General features: G+C 42.2%; 1 long non-coding RNA gene across 1 annotated transcript in view; it reads right to left on the bottom strand.

Annotated features, from left to right (window-relative positions):
* The window catches only part of LOC108448163, a 242,647-nt gene extending 220,464 nt beyond the window's left edge, over positions 1-22,183 (bottom strand). The window contains exons 1-2 of the long non-coding RNA XR_001863959.1: positions 22,157-22,183; positions 21,322-21,381 (exon numbers count right to left, since the gene is read on the bottom strand). This is a non-coding gene — a long non-coding RNA (uncharacterized LOC108448163). The remainder of the gene's footprint in view (positions 1-21,321; positions 21,382-22,156) is intronic.

The following is a 22,183-nucleotide window of genomic DNA, read 5'->3' as shown; positions in this document are numbered from 1 at the left end:
TGAAATCAGTCTGAGTTAAGCATTTGGAAATACCACAGATACTTAATATTGTGCATAAAGCAAATCACAGATCTCCAGAAGTCAGGGAACGCTGCCTATCTCGAGGTGAACACCACCTCAGTGAGGAAGAGGCACTCCAGAATTAGTCATTAAGTCATAAAGAGCTATTAACATCAGCAGCGGTCTAATCCTTACCAGAAAATTCTGTTATCCGAGGGGTAAGAAACTTTCAAAACTATTTTAAGCCTGTTTTATGAAAGTTATTGCAATGCAAAGACAGGTTTGCTTGAATACTTAATGATTTTGATGAACTGGCTCCTTTTTTTCTATTAACCTGGACACTACTGACACACAAATTTGTGTCCCAACTAACTGCACAGTGCAGATATTTTCATGATTACTGCCAAAAAAACATTCCTTGGATGTTTAAAAATGCACATTTGAAAATCTATCCAGCCTTTCAATTTCATCTTGATCCACATCATCAGCCTCTCCTGCTCTTTGGGGAACAGGCAGTGCTGGGAAAACTGAGCACCCCCTGCCCAGCCAAAATGCTAAAAATGAGAACCACTTGTTATCAATTTCCACGGTGCTGCAAAATCTGAGCATCTGTCCCTGGAGATTGGAGAGGTTGGAATACCCTGCTTAGGCCAGCACGGCCACAGCATCACCAGGGCACGGTTATCCTGTTCCCATTAACCATCCTGCTGCAAAGGAACATTAATGTCAATTACCTACTTCAGGAAACACCTAGGAAAGTCTTTTGGGATCAGCAGCAAAAATATGATTCCACCCAGACTACCACATTTGGTTTGATCCACAGCTCCTGAAGTCAGTGGGAAAGAATGCAATTAATGTCCAACTAATTGATGGATTGGGTCAGCACTCCAGTTTTCTGCACATTCAGATGTCTATTTTTTTGAGCTCGGCCAAAAGATGTTAGAAGTTTGGCTTTAATTAATTGAATGCTAATGAGTGGTGCCAGATTCCCAAGAGTGAAATCCTCTTTCCATCATGGTTCCCTGAAGTGCTGTAGAGTCCGAGGGGGAGCAGAAGGGCTCCGTGCCCAGGGCCATGTGGGCTCAGAGGCTTCTGGTCTGACCCAGGGCTATCCATGCTGGAGCTGCTGTCTGTTCCAACATTTAAAGTGAGCACAAAAGTCTCCAGCAAAGGGATTTAGGTCAGTATTTACATATTTGTCCAGTGACATTATGGGTGCTGTCAGCTAATGCAACAAATGCATTTGTTGTTTTGATTGTTTATGTTTTGGTTGCTTAGGGTTTTAGCTCTGTTTAGATTGTTGATATCTAGCAATGCATATACTTGGAGTAAGGGCAAAGGCAAGGTCAGTGCACTGACAGATTCATTTCAGACCTTGCAGAGCTGCTGGATGCTCTTGAGGCAGTTCTTGCACCGACAGATGAGCTCAGGATCAGTTTCTCTCATCACCAGTGAGAGTCGAAGTTCTCATCAAGCAAATATTGTCAGGCAGCGAGAGCAGACAGCAGGTTTTGTCTGGTGTGGATCTTGATTTAAGGTCTTGGAGTGAAGTCTGCAATGTAACTAAAGCAGGAATACCAGACAGCCCCAGGAAAACTCTGAAATGTTCCTGCTTGTTCTTGTGAGTCGAAACAACAACAAAAATTAAAGCATTTATTAGAGTAATTATTAGTGTTCTACACTGATTTTTTTCTTCTTTTTTGTTATGTGTTTTCCTCTGCTACAAACCAGAGTTATAGATCTGGCTGATTTCCTATAAAGCAGGGATATCTTGCTCACCAGGAAATACCAAGATCTTCTGGAGGACACAAGCACAGTTAATTATCCCTATTTTATGGATAAAATGAGACACAGCCAGGGTGACCTGACTTGCCTGAAATCATCCCACCTGACAGGGGTTAGATGCTGCCATCTCAGTACCAGGTCAACACTTCAGGCAGTGAGTAGGACTGTCTACATCCCTCAATTAACCATTATCAGATTTATACATAATTTTATAGAGATGGTTATAAGAGTAGATGGTGAAGTATACAGGACTCTGGTCTAGTTTTTAAGAATCACTTTATCTTGGCTGCATCACTTATTTGTGCTTAGACCAGATTTAAGTTAAAAGCAGATCATACACATCAGTGCCAGGTACTGAAACATCCCATTATTCAAAAAGGGATAAAATTTAAATGTATGGATACAGTTAAAACCCCAACAGATACAGTGCCTTCCTGCACACACAGGTTTGATAAGTACTTCCCAAGCCATCTTTTCCAGACACTCCACCAACAAGCATCCTGAGAAAACAGAGTTTCCAAAGCATCCCAGTACAGGGGTCACCCATGGCCATATCTCATCCCTGCAACTTCAGTTCCCTACTGGCAATCAGGACTGAGTTAAGGACAGCAGGTTTTTGCTCTTTAAGGCTTAATAAATGTTCAGGTAAGTAAACATGGACCAGGGTGGGTTTTGTCAAGGATGAACAGATGTTCTGAAATCTCATCAAGCAGTGAGTGCAACCAGAAAGACCTGAAACCACTCTTGGACTCATGGCCACCCTGGTCAATTCTTGATTTATATCATTTTATAACATGGTTTTCTCAAACTTCTCTGTTTTATCTTTATTCCAATCTATCTCTTTTATTGCATTGATTTGTAATCATTCTTTTTACTGCTGCTATGGATTTTAACCTCTTTTGAACTCAGGTTTTGTTTTCTGCTATCTGCAACTTGTTTTAACCCAAGATCTTAGTCCAAGTGGTCTTCCACTTACGGCTCTGCAGTCCACGTTTATAGTGGCCGAGTTTGAGGCCAGAAGGAAATTTCATTATGCTTTCTAATCACAGACCATCACAGCACCCACCCTCCAGAAGCCCCTATACTGCAGCCAAGAATTTAGGTTAGAAGGAAGCATTTAGGCCCCAAACTACTAAACCACTGCGTGGCAAGTGGGTTGTCAGCAGTTATTAGGAAAACCCATACGATGGTCTACAAGAGAAGATCCTTGTACTGCAAGGTGCTGAGACTCTCCAAGAGAGATGAAGGAGGTTCCACAGAAAACAAAGTAAGAGGAAAGTTATATTTTTACCTGTTTACTCTTCAAAAAGGCATTTTCATCCTCCAATTTAACCATCTCTCCCCCCAACACGGAAATAAGCACCACCAGCTTCCTTGTACACTTCCCACAGCAAGGCCGTCCATAATTAGCACAAAAATTGGTGTATTTGGCAATTTCAATGCTAGAGTAAGTATCTCCTGAAGGGTGTGAGGTTGAGGTTGGGCTGTTTATGACAATTCACAACAAACTGAGACACACAAAGCTGAAATCATCCCCAAAGTTTATCTGTCCCCCACAAAATCAGCAGTGTGTCTGAGTGCGCTGTAACAGGCGTGTCACATCACACGCCACTTCTTTAGAAAGAAAGAAAATGCAGGAGAAATCCACGCTCAGAAATTCAGTCACTTCAAATTTTAACAAATATCTTAATTTCTGCCCCCACCACTCTTCCTCTGACACGAGACCCTGCATTTTAGAAAATGTAAAAACCAAAAAGGAAATAAAAACTTCAGGAGGACCTGTCTAGAAGTTGACAAATGCTCTGATTTTGTGGAGGTAATGTATTAACAGAGCTGGCATTAACTTGGTCTGCTTGATTTTCACTCATTACCTTACACCAGCCCACCTGATGGCCCATTCCTCATTATTCCCACCAAAGGCAGGAGCCTGCAGACATCCACACTGGTCTGACTTGGGCTCTATTTAGGATTTTAAGGCAATCTGAGCACAGACAGATTTATAGACCAAGAGCTGAGACACAGAAGTTACCACAGACTGAAAAACTCCTCAGTATCTGTTCTGCCTCATTTGCCTGTTCTTGGGCCACCTCAAAAAAGGATAAACCAACTGAGATTAGACCTTCCTTCCTTCCTTCCTTTCTCTCTTTCTTTTCTCTTTCCTTCATTCTTTCCTTCTTTCCTTCCTTCTTTCCTTCCTTCTTTCCTTCCTTCTTTTCAGCTGATAATGTATTTTACCTTCCCACTGCCACAGGCTATGAGGGTGCACCAAATTGGTTCCTGGGGCTCAGCTGATGTCTGTTAATTTGTCAGGCCACAGCGACTCATTCCCACAGCCAAACCCCAAGCAAGAGTCAGCGCTTGGTGCGAAGTGCCTGATGCCAGCACTCAGAAGAGGGCTAGAGATGTTGATGTGCCATTATGAAACACCAGAAAACATCACAGAACTTCTTCTGTTGTGGTGGTGGTGGGTCCACTTGGGGATCTGGCTACAATCCAGAGTTACATCTCAGCACCAATGGCAGTGATTCCCCTCGGAATCCCAGCATCCAGGATCTTCCTGCTCAGACGAGTGCACAAGGCAGAAGCAGGGCACTGACTGATCGCTTACAATTATTGCTTTGAACTGCAGCCTGGAGTCCATGGGAGAACTCTGCACACAGCATTTCCCTCCAGCCATGTCCACATAAGTTAGAGACACGCTGTGACCTTTTACATTTATTTTTCCCCCAGAAAAAAAAAACCACAAATCTCTATTTTTTTCCTTTCTGATTTAAGAAGAATACTTGAGGTTCACTCTGAGATGGGGTTTTCTTTTTAAAATTTTGATCTACATTTCACTGAATATTACTGCTTACATATTTAACTAAAGTTGCTGTTCCTAGGAAGAATTTTCCATCCCTATAATTTCTTTGTTTGGGGTTGGATTTTTTTGTTTTGTTAAAGCATGTACCACACCTTACAGCTCTGGGCTTCGCCTCTTTATTTCTAAACACACTCCTTAATTGACTGAGATAACACAAACAATTTCCTTATTGATACAGAACCTTGTGTGCAGCCACAAGAGGAAGGCAGGTCAGGATCTCTCCTACATGCTGAAGGAGAGGCAGTGCCAAAAACAGCATCGTGGGTGCTCAGAACAACATTGCTGTGCTCTGACACTGGGGCCTAGCTGGACACGGCCCAGGGAAGTCTGACCACAGCTCAGAATCCTGGGCTCACCCCAGGGTGAGGCAGCAGGGAAGGGGGGATTCTGTCCCTCTGCCCCGCTCAGGTGAGACCCCACCTGCAGAGCTGCCCCAGCCCTGGGGCCCAGCACAGGAAGGACCTGGAGCTGCTGGAGCCAGTCCAGACGAGGAACTCAAAGATCATCAGAGGGATGGAGCAGCTCTGCTGGGAGGAAGGGCTGGGAGAGCTGGGATTGTTCAGCCTGGAGAGGAGAAGCTTTGGGGTGACCTCAGTGTGGCCTTCCAGGACCTGAAGGGAGCCTGCAAGAAAGGTGGACAGGGACTATTGACAAGAGCCTGGAGTGATAGGACAATGTGGAATGGCTTCATACACACAGGAGGTTAGGTATTAGATTAGATATTAGGAAAAATTCTTCCCTGTGAGGGTGGTGAGGCCCTGGCACAGGGTGCCCAGAGAAGCTGGGGCTGCCCCTGAATCCCTGGAAGTGTCCAAGGCCAGGTTGGATGGGGCTCTGAGTAACCTGGGATAGGGGAAGGTGTCCCTGCCCATGGCAGAGGGGTTGGAACAAGATGATCTCTCTGGTCCCTTCTTACTGAGGCCATTCTATGCTTACGCAATTCTTTAAAAAACCATAAATTTATTCAGCTCAATTTATTCTACTCCCAGTCCTCTCAAACTGGTGATTGAGGAAATTAAAACATTATGGGAGTGGGATAGTGGGGTGGATTCTTCAAACCAGCCCAGGGAGGTCCTGGTTTTAACTTCTGGTTGGTTTAACTTTAGCTTTTGAGAGCACAGTGGATCCTTCTGAACCCTCCTGGAGATGTCACGGAGCTGTGCAGGCCTGGTGCAGCTGTAAGAACAATTTACAGCGAGAGCACCCCACGGTTATTTTCTTGACACACCACATAATACCCAGATACTGAGCCCTAGATCAGCCAAAGTGATATTTACTTCCAGCAGTTTCAGTGAATACCTGTGAAAGGATTAACAGGGCCACTAGTGGCAGTAATGATTATCCCCTCGGCATCACCAGGTGTGACAAAAATCTAAGGTGCAAAATTAAGTTCTTTATTAACTGAAGGGGATTTTTGGCTTAGGTGGTTATACAAGAATAGAGGAGAGACCGTGCTTCACCTCACAAAAAAAATATTGAAGATCAGTAAGACAGTGCAAGACATTTAACAGGGCCTGGGTGGCCAGGAGGGATATGAAATAAAAGCTACTCTATAATAGCAAACAAATAACATGAATTATTTGACCTGATGACAAGATAGCAAATTTGATATCCCTGAATGCTATTCAACATCACAGTCACTGGGTCTTTTGGTGTAAAATCAGCCTCTCTGGTTTAGGGTAAAGATGTCAACCTTTATTTTACTTCTATTTGGCAGTTTCAGACTGTAACACAGCAGATAAACTGGCTCACAGTGGGTTTTTGAAGGGTGACAGAGTGAAAAATAAGTGTTCTCCCATGTCCTCATCCACAGCACCCAGCCCTGTGCTCTTAGCCTGGAGTGGGACTGGGTCCCTCTGCCCTTGGCACTTCTCTTGAAAGGGGCAGTTTTAGTCAACTCTGATAAATTTTGGACCAAATGTGATTCTCAGTAACCTGACTGCTATGCTGGGTTTGGGAAAATAACAGAACAAAGATTTCTCCCAGTCTTCTCAACAGCACTGGAGGCCTTTCTGCTCTGAATTTGCTGTGCTGGAGCTCCTTTGCTGCAGGATATTCCCTGCCAAGATATGCCCTTCTAGGAAGAAAATATTTTCTGGATTTGAAGTTGTGTGGGTTAGAAGCAATTCTCCATCTGAGCCAGCACATGAAGTCAATCTTTAATTCAAAGTCAAGCTTTAATTCATCCACTGATGGCATGAGTGACTTCTACACAACCATGTTTCCACTGAAGAGCAATAAGAACCACCTCTATCTAAATAAATATATGTAAACAAAACCTAAATTGATATATAACCTAAACGTAGCTAAAAAGTTAGATAAATGGTGCAATGGGTTATAAAACTGTATTCCTACATAGATGGTGAAGTTTTCATGGATTCAGCCAGAGAATGCCCATAATCCATGACAGAGAGGTCACAAAACATGACTTAGACCTTGAAATTTGTGAGCTTGGTTCAACTGCTTTTGCAGTTTTTGGACTGGCCACAACCTCAAGGCTTGAATTTCTGTTTCTGACCACGGAGATTTCCCTTGGAAAAAATATAAATTAACTTCTAAATATGCACCTCTGAATATGTCACTGGTAATATGGCAAGTACCAAAAAAGGTTAACCTTGGGTATTTCACACATTGACTCTTTTCTTTTGGAAATAAACATACAAATAAACCTAAATAGGGTCGTCTTTTTCTCCAACTACTCCAGTTAAATTGCATTTTGAGATTTGATTAGAACATTTGAAATACAGACAGTTTCAGCCATGTTTGCCAGTCACCTTACAGCATTCTTTGGGTTTGACCTCTTCCCTCAGGGTGCCCCATAGCCTTCCCAAAATCGTGCAACTACCCTTGATTTTTGCCTCACATTGTCCTAAACGTTAATTTCCCCTGTTTATGTGCAACAACTTCTCCTGGCTTCAACTGTACCACTGCCTGAAGATAGGTTAAAATTTAGTGCTCTTTAGCAATAACACTGGGACTGTAAATCCCCATCAGACCTTTAAAAAGCCTGCCTCAGACAGGACAAAATTCCCTATTAATTCCTCTGTGTTGTCTGGCAGATATTAATGGGAACAAACTGTTCTGCTTCCCAAGATTCCCAGTGCTCAGGTCAGCATCCAACATCATCAGGACCCCACACTGCCAGCAAAGGGCAAACCAACAGGAGCTGGTAAAACCCAAGGGTTTAAGTGCGACACATCACCCTTTTTGTCTGAGAGGAAACTCTCCCCACAGTCGGGTTTCAGCCTTCAGAGCAACCACTCAAGAGGTGTTTCCTGATGATAAATCTGGAGTCTCTCATGCTTTCCAACAGGTGAAGTATCTAGCAAGCAGCAGAATCACTGTGCTGAAGAGATTAGGCTCTGAGGCACTGAATGTAGGCAAACATTAAATTTAGCAGGTGCTCCATGTGCAGTTACTCAGTGATTATTCCCTTCCTAGTTCCCTCTGTTTTCAAAACCTTGAGCTTCCTCTTGCAATGCTCTCCCAATGTCTTTGAGCTCCCTCTCCACTGAAGAAAGAGATTCACTTCTGCTCCACCAAAGTGCTCTGTATCAGGTCCTTGCAGTTAAAAGGGATTTTGAAAGCTGAAGTTGTGCTGGCCCTGGCTCTCACACTGTGAGGAGTTTCACTCCATGTGTTTGTGTAAATTCAGAGTCTCCACAATGCTTTACTCTCAAATTTTCCTCCTGTTCCAATGCCTTTTATTCCACGTGAAACTAAACTCAAGTCATGGAATTTTTTTTTTGATTGGAGAGGGAAGGAAGCGCTTGTAAGGAATTACTATACCTTCTATATAATAAATTTATTTATTTATTTATTATTATAAATAATTCTAAATAGGTATTAAGAAAAATATATTGCTTGAAGTGACTGAACATCCCTCATCTCACTTCTGATTTTTTGCATTATTCACACACGCTTATAAGAAAATTACCTTTGCCATAAAAACTGAATTCAACTTATTCTCTATCCTTCAATACATATTATTTATGTATTTCATGTACAGCTGCAGGTACTGTGTAGAAAAAGCATCCTCAGATCAATCTATTTTCCAGATGCAAAACATAGATATATATTCATTAATTCAGATATCCTTTGTTAATTATTATTTATCAAGCAGTATAACGTTTCTTTAGCATTCATGTATAAATATATATATATATACATAAATTCTTTAATGGTAACTTGGTATGGCTTCACTTTTCCTTATTCTTTTCAGAGCCTGATGCCTGGGAATTATCCCACATGGGATTTAGAAACACAAGGTTGCAGATTTACCCATAAGAGCACACTTATTTTCTGATGAAAGCAAAGGGAGGAAAAACAACAGCAAACTAACAAGAACATCAACTTTAATCACAATAACCATTTTTATCAAGAGAATTTATATGAAGGAAGGTATTTTATGGCTGTCATGAGACACTTCACCTATAAAGACTGAGATGTCTGCATTCATGCAGTACATTTGCTGCACCTTCCATTGCCTGGAGCAACTCCCTACACACAAAATTTCCCTTCTTTCTTTATTTTAAACATCCTGAAAAGCAGAATATAAAAATCCTGTGTGTTCTTCAGCATTGCTACAGGGGTTAAATTGTTAATGCTTTACTTTCACTCTAGTTTTTTATCAAACTTTCTTTTTTCTCTCCCTGGGGATAAACAAATGGACAGCTTTCCTCTCTAGTATTCCTCCTTCCATTACCATCACAGCAGAATGCATCTGAGACTATAATAATTCAGTGATGAAATACAAAATGTCGCAATGCCATCTCTCTTAAAGTGAACTGAGATTTTGTTATGCCATTTTAGGTGCACTAATAGCTCCTAAAGTCCCATGGAGTATCTTAATGTGAATTTAATGAGCTGATAGCATATAAATGACAGTACTGTGAGGGTGAAGGTGACATAACCTTTTTCCTTCTGTTTGATGTTTGTCTTTGAAAAAATACAGATCTTTTCAAAACGCGCCGCATTACTGCAACGTGCTGCATCCTTCAGCGAGGAGCCTGCCATTGTTTTAGCATTTTACAGCCCTCTTTTGCACTCTTCATGGCACTAGAAACACAGGCACTTTTTAGTTCAGCATTCAGGTAATTAAAAATCTAAATGCTTCTCCTGGTAGCACAATGCCAACAGTGCTTGTGGCCACATCGTGGAGCGTCCATCCAGTGACAACCCATCAGTTTTGTCACGCTGGCGCCAGTACTGGTGGCATGGAACTGGTGAAACCCTGTGTGAACCACATGGAAATCATCCACCTTTATTTCCTGGGCACCACCTTCCTATCTGCTAGCTGAGAGATCTCCTCTCCAGCACTGACTCCCAAACTCCGCGTGTCATTACCGGAGCGCTGTCATTTATAAGGAGTTGCCTCCCCTCGCTCAGCGGTGTCACACCCCATTGTGCACCCAAATCCCGGCTACCTTCGGCGTGGTAATGGGCTGGAATCCCATCAGCACTGGCTTGGATCAGCACTGACACTGCCACGCACACGGGAGGAAGATGGCAAAAGATAAATACATTGATAATCAGCAGCAGATCTATAGGAAATAGCGGGCAGATTAAGGAGGCACCTGAATGTATGAGGTTATTAAAGCCTGCCCGAGTGCAGCAATGAAGCTTTTCCACTGCAGTTTGAAGTACTGTCCTTAAAACCTTTCATTCAAACTTAAGAAATGACATCTCGGTGCGTTTTTTCAACCCCCCACCTGAGCACTTAGAGCTGTCAGCCAGCGATGGGATCATTTCTAGGCTAAATGTTCTGCAACTTGAAAAGTTATTAACTGTCACTTCTCTTCATATTCCTTCAAAACAATATAGAGATCCAGAAATTACCAATCTGGAATAACCTGAGTTGGAAGGGACCCGCAAGGATCATTGAATCCAACTCTTGGTCTGGCACAGACCCCCCAACACTCCCACCCTGGGCACCCCTGGCAGCGCTGTCCAAGCGCTCCTGGAGCTCTGGCAGCCTCGGGGCCGTGCCCATTCCCTGGGGAGCCTGGGCAGTGCCCAGCACCCTCTGGGGGAAGAACCTTTCCTGATATCCAACCCGAACGCCCCTGGCACAGCTCCAGCCGTTCCCTCAGATCCTGCCTCTGGTCACCAGAGAAAAGAGATCAGTGTCTTCCCCTCCTCTTCCCCTCTTGAGGAAGCTGAAGGCTGGGACAGGTCTTCCCTCAGTCTCCTCCATCTGAACAGCCCATGAGACCTCAGCTGCTCATCACACAGCTTCCCCTCAAGGCCCTTCACCATCCTCACAGCTTTCCTTTTATTATTTATTTTATTTATCCTGTTTATTTTATTAATCCTCTTATTACTATAATTTATTTTTTAAACTTTATAGAGAGCCAGGCTTGTTTCTTTTAATTTTATGCTCATTTGCTGCATTTAGGTCAATCAAAGGTTTCTTGGTGTTGATTTGTTAATTTTAAAACACTTGTAAGACAGACTAAGAATCATTTCATAGACAGAGTATTTTCTATCTTTTCATACAGTCCCAGTGCTGTTACATGAAGTATGTAAGGCTGAGTGAATTAAATTTACAAAAGCTATTTCTCTCCCCAGTAGAAATGCTAACATTTGCTCTTCTGACAGAGACGTACCTTGGGCTGCGTTTGACAAAGGGGATATAAATAAATAAAAAAATAAGCAGCTTACGTGTTTCAAAAATTTGGAATTTTGGCAATGTGTGAAATTTGTTTAGAAAAACCTTTTCGTTGCCAGGTGACAAGGCAAAACATATCACATATGCTTAACAACCAGCTTGTACATATTTTGTCTTTCCAAGGTTTCTAGGGCTGGTCAGGCACAATGATGCATTACAGCTGAAGGAGCTTCCAGCAGGGACAAATGTTTGTCTCCTTCCAAAAGAATTTTCCTAATCCTTAAGAAAAACAACTCAATATTTCTCATTGTTGAATGATTGAGTAAGGATTAATTCTGCTCGAAATTCATCGTGTCACGAGTTGTAACATATATTTTGTGTGTGCTGAGGATGCAGACTGCTGGGGTTTTGGAGCATGGTGTTTGTGAGCACTTCATGGTGTATCTGCTAATACAGATTTCTTACAGTAGTCTGACATCTCCTCTCTGTTTCACTGTCAAGCAACAGTGCAAACAGCATTAAAAAATATGGATGACTAAGGATCAGTGTGTTAAAACATGTCCCACCGCGTTCAAAAGCTGCTGCTGGCACAGTCTGAGCACCTTTGCATCACGGGTGTTTCCATTTCATCGACATTTCCTTCCAGTGATGCACACTGGCATTTCAGAGGAATGGAATAATCAGTTATGGTTTAGGAGGAAGTCAGAAAAAGCCAGAAAAACCCCAACCGGCACCAGATTCCCCTGAAATCCAGAGGTTCATCCTTCCCATCCCAAACCTCAGCTCTTGCTGTGAACATTCACACTGATGCCATGGCCTGCAGTTGGAGTCAATGGACTTCACACATGTGAAATTAATTGTGGGGATAATTCTGGAACAATTACCTTTTCTTGGAATCCCAGTCAACAACTATTCCAATAAATCACAGTGCTGCTCATGTTATAATGACCATTGGTAATCAAATGCATCTGCACACTCCGCCTGTTTGCTGACTTAAAATACTAAAAGGGAAAGAAGAGTTTGGTGCCCAAGTTCCCACATGCCTGATGTACAAAATGGACACAGATGACCTGACTGCTCTCCTCCAACCACTCTCTGCTACCTGCAATTATTAATTGTTTGTCATTATGCAAACTTGCATCCTGATCCCAATCTCTTTAAAATGTTCATACCTACGTACTCCAAATATTTTTTCTTTCACTCTCTTTTGTTTTGCATTCCAATTTTTAGTGTCCCTGAAAGAAAACTTCAGCATGACTCATGAGATTAAAACGTTTTATCTCTACCCTTGTCAGTAGAAAGCCATAAATCCCTTTTCAAAAAGCATCACAGATTCATTTAGAACCATGAGCCGTCATTTTGTTATTTTGCTGTTCCTTAGAGGGGTTGCCCTCACATCCTCTGTGTACCCAGCTAAGCACTGGATTTTTACAGGTGGACTTGGTACCAAATATTATCTTACCATAAACTTTACAAGCCTTCCAGCCCTTTCCTCCATTTTATGCACCTATGCCCACCTACCCTGGGGGTAAAACCAAGCACACACTGAAAACTAAAAGCTAAGGAACTTTCTATTGGAGAGAACAACTTCTGGAATTAGATGGCCACCAGGAGCACTTGTGCCTGCAAATTTCAGTTTGCTCTCCCTGCCAGTGAACCACGCATGCCAGCAAACCAACTTCCTAGAATCCTCATCAAAAGACAACAACAACGGGCTGTAATGATGGCCAAATCCAATTTATTTAAGAGGGAAAAGGAGACCACACACAAACCTCTCTGTATGACTACCCAGATGTGGTGGGTCACTACCTGTAGCCATTAATACTCACTGGCACCCCAATGCCTTAAAAGTTTAGATTATATTTATTTTGCATCCTTTTCTTTTTCATTGTGGATTATACCCTTTGAAATACAAGGCATCCATTTACTCAGTGTAAACTTAGACTGTGAGATATGATCCCAGATGAGGTATTGCCTCAAACAGAAGATGAAAAATATTCCATGCATTTTAAACATGAATCCAAGATCATAAGTTACACTAACATGTAATACATTTCTGCTGTTCTCTGGCAGGAGAGAAAAACAAAACTGGCAGCTATAGCAATTGTATAATGGTAATTATTGAGAGAAATAATTATACAAAAACCTGTTCAAACTATATACGGGATGGGATGACTCAAAGCGAGAAGAATTTAAAGTGATAGTTAATACCACAGAAAACTTCACTGTGTGACACCAGGCAGCAAAATCCGACAAATAAATGCATCTGTTGAAACCATTCTAGCCTCTAAAGTTTGTAAAAAGTGGGCAAAAAGCAACTGTTCTCAGTCAGTGGGAATTTCAGGGCAGGCTGGATTATGAGGAAGGCTCCCAGCAGCATCAAGGAATTCCTAGACAAAGAAGGAAACCCTAATGCAATTTTATTCTAAACAGGCTGTAATCAATTCTTTATATTCACTCAATAACCCTCAGCTGCAGGTGGGTTTAGAGAATTAAAGCACCTCTTCAGAGGTGAGAAATGGAGTGAGATGCTGCAATGGAGCCAGGGAGCCACTGGGTGCTGAGGCCCTGAATTCCCACATGCACCTCTAGGGTTGTTTCTGTCTGTACCCAAATGTAGATACAAAAATGCTGCCAGCAAGGATTTTCTTGCTATTTTCTAAGTCCGTGAGAGACTTTTCTCTCTCACAGAAGAGGTAGCAGAGTTATGTAAACAACCAAGCCACCTGCAGCCTTGGAAAGTCTTGTTTATGGTACGGTAGAAAAATATTTTGACAATGGATGTTTTAGGATTTTTAGCCGATCACCCCCAAGGGGTGGCTGATCCTTTGTCCAATTAGACTATGAAGAAAAAAGTCTATAAAAGAGTTTGTAAAATAATTAAATAAATCAATCTTGCTGCACAATTCCTGCCTGCTGGATCTTCTCTCCTCCTCCCTACGGCTGCAGGACATGGTGATATACCGTAGGAACCAGGCCTGCAGTAATACCCAAAGATAAAACTTCTTGTTCCAGAGGTTTCCAGCTGTAGTTCTGATGGCTGCCCTCCTCCCTTCACCCCAATATCTGCAACGCTCTGGATGAAACATGCAGCCACTGAACTGACTGCACTTGAAAAGCCAAGGAAGTCAAACCACATCTTCCCCGTTTTGCTGGATCTCCTTCTGCCTTTCCCACATTGCGTGCAAGATTCTTGTTCTGTGCTCTGTTCCAGATCTTGCTTCTCAAACACCTCTCCCTACTTCAAACACTTCTGCTTTCCACATCCCCTCCCTCCTTCCACCTAATTTTTAAACCTCTGTCCTCACTTCCAACAACTGGCCAAAGCCCTTCTCAAGGGAAAAGGCTTTTCATTATGTCTACAGGAAAACATAGACAGATCTTTAATTTATCTTTATTAGCTACAAATTATTTCCTAATTATTCCTTTTAGCCTGTTACATTACCTTATGCCTGTGTTGCTATTTCACTTCCCTCTGTATCGTATCTAATTTGAAATTGGTGTGACTCAGTTGAGGATTACAAAGCAATAAAATATTACTTAAGTTTGTTTTAAAAGCTCCTCATTTTGCCCAGACCGTTCACACAGGCAAAGCATCATATGCACCATCCTGTATTAATAATAACTTTTCAAACTTTGTATTTCAAGAAAGATGATAAATGCTTCAGGACACAAATAAAAATGGGAAAAACTGTTCTGCTGACAAGTCAGTTACAGACAGTGCAACTTGCTCAAATTGTCGCATCAAAATTTGCTTTTTGCGAAAAGAAAAAGCTGTTACTTTATTTGGCAAGGTGGTTCAAAAGTCCAGCTTAGCTCAGTTCTTTTGTACAGAGGGAAGAGTAGTGAGTGGTTTGTATTATTTACAGCTAATCCTACCATTTCTTTCAGTACTCAGATACTGTATTTATTTCTTCAATGCACATAATCAGATCACTGCATTCTTTCTAATTAAATTAGTTTCCTCTACACAGCCCTTCAGTGTTATCCTAGGAAACAAAGACAGGGCAATAAAACCAAAAGCCCACTATGGACTCAGACAGTTAGAGAGTTGCCCAAACTTAAATCAGAATGGTGTTTGCACGAAGGTAATAATGTATATAATTTCAAATTTAGGGTTTATGTGCCCCCCAGTGTTGTTTTCTTTGATGATTTCACCTTTAAGTCACCTCTATAAGGTAGTGAGGTGAAATTACCCCTAATTTAGGGGTACAGACCCCAAGCACAGAGTGAAGTTGGTTCACTCGAGGTGACATGTGGAGTCTGTGCCAGCCTTGGAATCTGGGAACAGAAATTCCGCATTTTCCCCAAGGATCTGACCACCAGAACTAGCTGCCCTTAGTGCAGTAAGTCCTCCTTGGAAACACCACAGGGGATCCTTCTTAATGGCATTGGCAAGATCAGGGAAAATACTTGTGTTACCACAGAATAAAATACAAATTCAACCCCTGCACATAGGTGAGGGCAAGGTGGGAGAAAAGCAGCCCCTTGGGAGATACACTGAGGTTTCCAGGAGCAGGAGTGGGGTATTTAGCTTCACATAAATTTCTAAATCTTGCCAAAAAAGGAAGAAGATAAGATCCAGTCATGTTGGCTTTTCCTACTTCAGCCACTGTGTAAGGAAACTGCTGAGGTTTTCAAGACCGGAAGAAAACTCAACTGTTTTTATATCACTTTTATTGGGAGGGGGGGGGAAAATATATATTTTGGAAGAGGAAAGAAAGAAGAAGCTCTCATCCCAAGAACTCAAGTCATTAATTCCTATACCCCAAGGCAAGAACTCTCACGTGGGGGGTTACAAGGTCACCCATGAAGCTGCTGGCAGAGTTGTATTTCCCATCCCCTTTGTTGGGATTAACACCTTCTGCAAAGCACAATCAACTTTTAAGGCACAAGATAAAATTTTAACAGTGGTCCTAATTAGTGCCAACAGTGGCAGTTTCTGTGATGGCTACGAGGGCGTCGGTGAGGGTCCATAAACTCCATTTCACTTGGCTCAACCATCTATCAGGTGATAACCACTGCTCCCTGCTACCCACCTGGACTGGCTGCAGAAGGAGATACCCAACAGTTTGGTTGAAAAGGGCATTAAAGATCATCCAGTTCCACCTCACTCCACGGGCAAGGACACCTTCCACTATCCCAAGTTGTTCCAAGCCCCATCCAACCTGACCTGGAAAACTTACAGGGCAGACTGAGCAACCTGTGCCAGGGCCTCCCCACTCTCACAGTCAAGAATTCCTTCCCCCAGACAAGGATGAAGCTGCAATTGCCATTGAACTGCTTATTCTTACAGCATATTGTGATAGGAGTTTTTGTCAGGATACCTGGCAGCAGGCATTGGTTTACTTCCAGGGCACAAACTTGGCTGTTGTGCAGATTTGTTTATGCCACTGTGAAATGTATATTCGGCTGTGTTGCTTGGATAAACTTTTCCCAAAAAATCCCCACTAGAACAGCAGTGAATGGGATTTACAGCTCGAGCTCCCCAGCACCTTTACTGCACAAAAACTGTTTATTAGCACAAGTTTTCCCTTTGTATGTTGTGTTTACTTGTTTCCCAGCAGGGTCTGATGATGTTAATGGACTCACAGCAGTGCATTCTACTTCTGTTATTACAGGTCTAATTCAGTCATTAACATTTCATTAATGGACTGGCCTCCTCGCTGTTTGCATGGCTGTCTAGATATTGATGAGCTTTCTAGTATAGAAAACTCGTATTTAAGGCAGACTCTTAAAGGTCTATTAAGATGCTCGTGAACCTTCATCGCATTCTGTCATTTATTTTAGCAGATAAAAGCCAAACCCTCAGATGAATTTGCATTGCAAAAGTTTTCAGCACCTGAATAGAAAATTAATTCCATGCGAAAACCCTGAGGGGAAAAAAAAAAAAAAACACAAAGATTCCACAGTTACATCACTTGGATACAAATCTTGAGCTCCTGCCTTAAAACCAGTGTGGCTCGGTACTGCCAAGAGTGCTGCGCTCTACCTTGGAAGGAACTGCACTTCCCTGGGACACAAATTGATTCCTTTTTCCAAGGGGGTTCTGCAGCTCCACTAGCTCCCAATCTCAAACTGAACTGGAGTTCCTAATCTTTCCCACAACCCACTCCATCAGAAACAGTGTTACTGGTCCAGTGGAATTAATCAAACTAAGAGGCGGCCTGGAATATCGAGGCAGTGGCCTTGGGGAGCTTTGACAGGATCACCAAAGAGGAAGATTTATCACAATTTTTAGACATCAGTAACTTTCTGGCTTCACCAACAGAGTACTGGAATCCAAAAAGAGTCTTGATAACACCTGTACCCCAGTGGAAGGTAAATATCCTTAGGAAATTGCTCAAAGGAGTTACGAGGTGCTTCCTTTTACAACATTTCTGCTTTTTCCCTGCTAAAATGTGGGCTTTCAGGCACCCCAGAGAATTAAAATACACTGCATCATATCATACGAGTGTCTGATGCAAGCACTTCGTGAAAATTACTAATTTGATGTCGTAATTAGGCTTGTAATATGAAATTATTAAGCACTGTCATATTGCACAGTAAATGGAACTTATACTGGTGTAATAAAATGTATTTCAATTCCACTACAATAACTTTAGCACAGTCTTTAATGGGACCCACAGTTAACAAAAATAAGATGCAGCCAGGAAAAACACTGTTGAAGAGTACCCTGTACTGCAATATTAGGTCACAACAGATATAATTTGTGAGCTTCTTTATGTGCCAGTTTACATTTATGAACACCTGCAACTTATGTTTTCCTGACAAAATGAGATGTTAAAAAGCCGAGGTAAGATTAGAGGCCAGTAAACAAAATCCCCGGTGTAATTTCCCTTAATAAATTCTGCATTATCCATGCCTTTGACTTCAGCTTTATAAATGGAGCTATAAATATTATTGATCCTAAATTCATATCTTTTTAAGGATCTTCCTGGCTCAGTCAGGCAGGTCTATGCCAGGATGACATGAAAATAGATCTCTTATTATGGAATCTGAAGCTTATTATTTTGATAAATGTAGCAATGTTTGAGCAATCAGAGGGGTGGAGGGCAACAAGAAAGGAAGGACACCATTTTAATATTAATATGTTCAAGTGGTTTTTCTCCTCAGTAGAACTTTCCCAGCCCAGAATGTATGAGCTACTTATTTAATGGAGGGGAAAAAAAAAAGAAAAGAGGAAAAGAAAAAGGGAAGAAAAAAAATTATAAGAAAAGATGCCAAATCCCCATCTCAACATTTTTCTTTTGTCTGTCAGGGTAAATAAAATGAAAAAACAACCACAACAGGAGGGGGGGGGGTGGAAAACCCAGTCAGCTAAAATGTCATGACTTGCTTCTCTGCAGGTGTCAACTTGACTTCACTGAAATGGCACAAAACTTTGATTTTCTCATCAGGAAAAAATGTTTATTCCCTCTACCAGACCTAACAGATAAGAACACACTGTGTGCAACATTGCATATTTTGATCCCGTGTCTAACTGCTCTTGAGACACATGCTAAAAATATTTTGTGCGCTTTGCCTCAAATTGTTGCCATGAATTATTGAATTGAGCTGTTGCTTTTTCATTAAACTGGCAGCCTTAATAATTTAAACACTGGTCTTTAAGAGACTTACTGTATATTGATGATCTTCATGGGAAGAAAGAGAACCTCCCATTTATTTTATATCTGCCTTGATTTTTTTTGGTAGGGTTATAATGCATTGCATGATTTACCCTGCATTACTGGATGCCTGTATTATTTTAGCACACCAGACAACATTTTTCTCCATTTGATTTGTCATTGAGAATTTAGCTCAGATATTCCTGTGGCCAGCTTTTCCAGGCATGGGGAAACTCAGACCTTCTCAACGTTCAAGCGCAGCTCATGGGTTGGGTTTCAATTTACCCCAGGAAATAAGGTAGGAAATAATCTTCAAAGTTTTATATGTCTGTGTGGGTCTGGTCCATTGGATGGCAACTTTCTTACGCCTGAGGAGTATCTGCTGCTCCAAAGGAAAACCAAAAACTAAGGGAAGTGTGAAAGAGTTCAGAAGTTGCAGCCTGATTCAATAAAAAGCTCAACTTTCCTCTCAACTAAATTGATTTTTTTAAAAAATATACTTTCTGTGGGGCGACAATCACTGAAAAATGAAGGGTTTGGAAAATTTGTTGGCAAATCATTGCACTGGTGGCTTTACCAAGTCCCCTAATCTTTGGAACCTCCCTCAATTACACTGCAAAACATCAAGGCAAGAAGCGTTTCAAAGTACCTCCCCAAAACCCAGAATAAACCCTCAACTCCCACAGCCTTCTTGTGGTAGAACTAGAGATGATAAAAATCAGAAATTCTGGGAGTCAGTTGATGCCTCTGATCCACGGTGATGTGTCACTTCAGTAACACCAATGCTCATTTTGCACAGCACAACAGCAACAAAAATTACAAATATTAACTTCAAACACCACATAAAGTATGAATAATCTCCATTGCTACAAATTTTTAGAATGCATCATATTTCTTTCCCACATATGTCCTCGTAGCCTCATAAAACAAACTGTTTCATTATATGGGCTTGTGTATATATATCACAAAATGTTAGCTACTGCTAAAAGTAAGAAAATAGATTTTGACATAGGAGAATTATTTTCCTACTCTCCTGTGTCTCTGGATCTAAAGGCAGAGCTACTCAGCTGTTTAATCTGGCCTGAGTCCAGGACTGCATTCCATGGTGAGATGCCAGGAGCAGCGATGCCACATGAAACAGGAGTTATCTTCTGCAAACTCGCAGTGATCACAGGGCAATTTGTATTTGAACTGATAGAAAGAACAATCTCATCTAGTTTTCTTGTCTGGTCAGGAGTGATTTTCATTTGGGCAACTAAATTTTGTCTTATTAATCAGGAGATGTAGGAGATGCTGTGATCGCTTCACTACACAGCATTTGCCAACCCTTCCATCCCGTGTCCATCGAAATACCTAGCCCTGCCCTCCCTGAGCATGTCTGCAGCCCTGAATTACAGCAGTGGCTCACAAACTGCAGAGAAGAGCCATTAAATGTGGGTTTAAGTTATACAGGCAAACTATTAAGTGTTGAAAGCTAAATGTATATGAAAAAGAAACACTTTTTTGTCCAGTTTTACACTTTACCACTTGTCAAAACTGTCAAGATGGGAAAGCCTGTTTGCCTTCTGTCCTTCAACTTAAAGTAGCTGTATGTGATGCCCTTTTAATTAATTCCCAATTCAGTCTGCTGTTTAGTTTATTAGCTTCCGAAAGTTTAGATGATATAAAACGTATACATTTAAAGTGGTAAAATAAAGGAGTTTTCCTTGTGGTCTGTGAAAAACTACTTACCCTCTAACTTCTCTAACACTTGAAGAAGAGTAGAGAGTCCAGGAAAGGAAGCACTTTCATTAAAGTATTGTCCTGGGTTGCAGTGTATTCTACTCCCACCCCCATGAGCTTTTGGAACCAGGTGGGGCAGTGTTTTCCTTGCCTCCTCCCTCCGGACTATCTTCTGCTAATGGCCCATCAATGCTCTGCCCATGACTCATCATCCCATTGTGAGATGCTCTACCCAGAAGAAGGAACCAAGCATTCCATCCTGGATATAATCTGAGATTCCCAACACCAGAGACAACCTTTCCACTGGATTCCCAGAGGACAGGAGCTACATAGCCACCACTGGACCTTCTGAGGAAGAGCAGACCCCTTTCTACAGGACCATTCTTCAGCAGAACCACATCCACCAGTTCAGGACTGCAGCCACCACTAACAGGGTGTCAGGTTGTATCCTGGCTCTGTCAGTTTAACCCAGTGTTTTCTGCCTTTATTTTTTGATTTCCCTGTTAATTTGTTATTCTGACTTGGTGCCTCCCACTGGTTTGTTTTCAAACTAGTACAAGCATACAACTCTATCAACATACAGGTGCCACAAGAAGAAAGAGAATAAAAGCTAAGAAATTGTGTTTATGCTCACTGCTATCACCTGATATCTCAAAAAAATATCTAACCCAAACCACATGGATGAAAATAACCAAAAAACTATATAAGAGTAATATAAAGAAATTTTATCTCACCTGTGGCATCTCCACCTTTCCTCCTTAAGCTGTTGCCATTTCAAGATGACTCTGAATTTGCTAGAAATATTCAATTTGTTTATTATAGGTAATATAATCTCTTCCTGATAGGGAGACAATGAAGCACCTCCTGGTGCATTAGGGACAGCCTATGAGCAAATACTCCTTTATTCTGTGACATCCCCTGGGTAAAAATGGGCTTTAAAACCCTGGTTCCCCATTTCCTGCCCCTGGAGGGTTTAAACAGATGTCGGGATGGGGCACACCAGGTGAACAGGGATGTTAGGAGCCAGTTTAATTTTGATCTGTCTCAACACCGATGGTCAGAGGCAGGCAGGGGAGGGGATGCACATGTGCCACGTGTAGGAGGCAACCGGGAGAGGATGGAGAAAGCTTTATCTCTGGGGAGGCTTTGTCCAGCAACCATTTCATGTCTCACATGGGACAGGCACCCAGCAGGACACTGCACCCTCGGAAAGCTTCTCCAACTGGATGGAGAAGGGTGTCTGCCAATGGACTGCGGTGCAACCTTGGACTGGGCCAATGCTCCCCTGCCAGCGGGCGGACCTTCGGAGGGGCCGGGGGTGTAAAACTGCGACACAAGCTCGGGGGATTCCTGGGTCTTGCGGTTTTGCTTTGTCTCTAACCAGCGGGGCTTTTGGCTCTTATCCTTTTTACCCTGCTTTTTGGCTCTTCTGCCTTTGCTGGCGCCCGCTCGCTCCCGCTGGACGCCGGGTGCCCTCCGAGCCTCGTGTGCGGCCCGTGTCCTGCCCTAGCCCTCGCCCGTCCCAGCCGCCGCCTGTCCTGCCTCCCCGTGTCCCTGCCTGCCTCTTACCCTGCTCTGCCGATCCGGCCCGCTGCT

The sequence above is a fragment of the Corvus brachyrhynchos genome, unplaced genomic scaffold (assembly GCF_000691975.1).
Source record: "Corvus brachyrhynchos isolate BGI_N302 unplaced genomic scaffold, ASM69197v1 scaffold126, whole genome shotgun sequence".
In the NCBI taxonomy this organism is placed as follows: domain Eukaryota; kingdom Metazoa; phylum Chordata; class Aves; order Passeriformes; family Corvidae; genus Corvus; species Corvus brachyrhynchos.
The sequence above is the reverse complement of the archived record's forward strand: the minus strand, read 5'-3'. Positions and strand labels throughout refer to the sequence as shown.